Genomic DNA, 3,872 nt, shown 5'->3' with positions numbered 1-3,872 from the left:
TTAACATTTGCGAAAGCACTCAACTGAATGTTTTGCTGAGTGAGTTCGAATTTCATTATAACATTAAAAACATTATTACACATAGCGAGACTTAAGATTAAAGTACGGTAACACAGTTGAGTTATTTTGGGACGATTTCTTGCCAAATGTAATAGTGATAATTTTTTATTGAAAACCCTAAAAGGCATTTATTACTATTTCTGAGAGCATCCATGATGGCGGACTTTGGCAAATTTTTGAACGATTGGCACAATTTTCATGAACTTGGCGAGAAAAATTAATCGTACCATCACAAATTGTGTACCACACTAAATTCTAAAAATTATTAAAAGTTGTGGGATATTTTGAAAATTTTTAACTAAACTTGATTTCGGATTAGAGGTGCATAGTGTCTATTTCTCCCCCCCCCCCCAATTATCCCAGCCATGATCTCAAGTGATTCAAACCGACCTGCGCGTGTTTCATACTACGACTGGCAACAATTCAGAGGAAAGGAATGTTTATAAAGATTGCAGTTGTGGAAAGAGGGTGAAACGTTAAAGATCGGGGTTGTTTTGCAGTAATAAAATATGTTATAGTATGTATACTTATTGTTTTTCTTTTCTTTACTTTTCTTTCAAAGTGGACTATGCTTTATTTTATAGTTAATAAACTAATTTATAGAAAAACTAGATCTCGTATTTGAGCCACATTCACGACAATTCATTCTAAACTAACTCTGCTTAAAAGTTGTCTTGGACAACAAAAGGGTTATGGGCCCAGCTTACACCGTTTGTAAAGGTAAGAATTTACGCAGTTTCCAAGTATTTCCAGTTATTTACGAGTTTCATTTCATTTATAATCCAGTATAGATTAATTGGTGTAATAGTTGGCAAGAATAGTAAGAGATGGAAGTTAATAATTCAATTCCAAATAATTGGAACACGTGGAAACGTGACAAGCAAGTCATACTTAGGTACTATGGATGGTGGCAATTTATTGAATTATTATTTTATGCTGGTAATTTCTTATTTTATCCCACATCCGTATTCACTGGTTCAGTGGATACGGATGTGAAATCAACTTGTAAGGAAAAGTATAATTTCCAGTTTCGTAAGGATAGAACCTATACTCTCATCTACTCAAATATAAGTCATAAACATACAAGTCTGATTTCCGAAACAGCTGATGGTGCAGTAGTATGGAAGATACCAACAGAACATTTTGAACCTATCACAAGAGCAAAGGTAATTCAGCTACTAGAAGAATTCTTCGGCACCAAGTATCAACTAGAAAAGGATGTCGGAATCTTTTTATGTCGAGTAAAAACAGCAGCAGCTAGGCTACAAAAGGCAGGCCATAAAGTGGACGACCTATATATAGGCTCTCAGATGATCAGGTACATTCCTAAAGAATTCCAATCAACAGTTAAACAAATCTACAGATAGAAAGACGAGGAATTTAGTGCTAGAAAGATAGAGGCAGAACTGATACCAGAAGCCAACCTTTCACAGCTCATGATGCCAGATCTCAACTACACGGATGCTGTTTTCCTTGACGGTGTTTCAACCTCTTGGAAATCAAGTGCAGTTGCTAGAGATTCAAGTGGAAATAATTTGAATCAGAAAAAGGACAGTAAAGTATTTCTGAAAGTAAGACTATAAAAAGGACTATTAAGAAAATAGGTCCTTGTTTCCTGTGCAGAAAATATGGCCGTATTAAGATAAATTGTAAGGATAAGAACACTCGTCTTAAGTCCCGTAATGAAAATTTTAACACAAAGTTTAAAATTAAAATTTAATGAAGCAGAATACAGCTTAATAGAAGTAAAAGCTCTATCAGAAACCAGGTGTAACTTATCTGAAAAATACTCGGAAAAAGGGGTTTGGGTAATAGATACTGCTGAAACGACTCAATTTTGCAATGGTGAAAGCTTATTTTTAGATATTAGGCCAGTTACGGAGGTGCAAATGTTGTTAGCCATTGGAGATGAAGAATGTTCGATAGAATGGATCGGAACAATAAGATTTTTGGTTAAATATAAAGATTCTTTTAATGAGATAACTTATGTTTTATATAGTTAGAAATTTATTATCCGGTTCCAGGATTTAAAAAAAAAGGTGCGTATTTTGTAGGTTCTAAAGGAAAAATTACGTTTCATAATAAATATTGGTATAGTTATTCTTGGCTGAACGCCGGGAAAACTTGTATTTCTTTAAATCTAAAGAGTATGCTAAAGAGATAAAATTCTGTTAGTGGTATAACCAGTAAAACAAAGACTGAATCAATGTCCATTTGGCACAAACGTTTTTACTATATTAATAACGAAAACTAGCAAAAATAATAGTGTGAGAGGTCTCCCGAGTTTAATTGATAAGTCTCATTGTATTCCAGGCAAATTAGCTAAATCTAAGAGAATTTCATTTAAAAAGACGGGGGTAGTCAGATCAAAACGACCACTGGAGTTGCTACACATGGACATTTGTGGGCCAATGCCGGTTTGGAGCCAAGCGGGAATAAGCATTTGTTTACTATAATAAGTGATTTCTCTAGAAAAGTCACGGTATTCCCAATTAAGGAAAAATCTGATGTATTTCATACCTTCTTGAGAATTCAGAGACGGGTAGAACGGTTTCTAGAAAGAAAAATAGTCTCGATCAAGACTGATGAATGACTAGAATTCTTCAATAAAAACGTTGACAACTTCTTAGAGGAACTGGGTATAAATCGTGAGAAAATAAACACTTATATACCCGAACAAAATGGTATTGCGGAAAGTTATAATTTAACAGCTTTAGATGGAGTTACAGCATTATTAAAATCTAGTGGAGTAAAGCGAAAATTTTGAGGCGAAGCTTTACTTTGCTTCACATATACTTGGAACAGTTTGTCACAAACACATTAAGAAAACTCCTCTCGAAAAATATTCAGATAAAAAACCATCAGTATTGCATCTTAGCCCTTTGGCTGTTTAGCATATGTTGATGTGCCTACACAAATTAGAAGGAAACTATATATACTATCCAAACTAGGCATAATGATGGGTTATGCATTGCAAACCAAGGGTTATCGTATATGGATGAAAGATGAAAAATTAATTGAAACCCTTAATCTACGGTTGGATGTGAATACTAAAGGGTTTAGCGTAAGTGAAAACTCGATTCGATACCCCAAGTTTAATTTTACGATCTCGGATTACTCAGACAAAGAAAACGATTTTGATAGTTATAGATTCATTATCTGATCTTTTAATTCCAGAACCAAGTTCAGAATTTCCCTTTACATCACGTGAAAAAACTAGCGCATCTACCAATAGTAGCTTAAACCTATGTTCAGAGATTAAGTGGATTCGGAAAACGGGGCAAGAGGTCACAGCAGCAAATATTTATTATGGTATCAAAGGTACAGCAACCCGTTTAAAGACATTTAACGATATAGAAGGGTATTGTAGATATCACAAAATTCATTTTGATAAGAATTTGTTTGATTTTAGTTAGGCAAACACCAAATCCGAGAAATTATCGGATTCAGCTGAAAGTCAACCAGAAGCTAATTCAGTTGAAGTGAGAATTCCCTCCTGTTACCAACAGGCAATTAAGATTCAGGAAAGCGTCCGAATGGAGTGATACAATGGATAAGAAAATCAAGGTAATGATCGAGCGTAAAGTTTAGGTTGATCCTCCTGGAAATGCGAAAGTGTTGGGAAATCACTGGTTTACGAAGTTAAACAGTTAAACAAGACGAAAATAACAAACAAGACGAAAATAACAAAACAAGACGAAAATAACAAAACAAGACGAAAATAACAAACAGTTACAAGACGAAAATACAAGACAGTTAGGTACAAGGCACGTTTAGTGGCACAGGATAATGCTCAATTAAAAGGAGAATCT

The sequence above is a fragment of the Argiope bruennichi genome, chromosome X2 (assembly GCF_947563725.1).
Source record: "Argiope bruennichi chromosome X2, qqArgBrue1.1, whole genome shotgun sequence".
NCBI lineage: Eukaryota > Metazoa > Arthropoda > Arachnida > Araneae > Araneidae > Argiope > Argiope bruennichi.
This window is presented reverse-complemented; position numbering follows the sequence as displayed.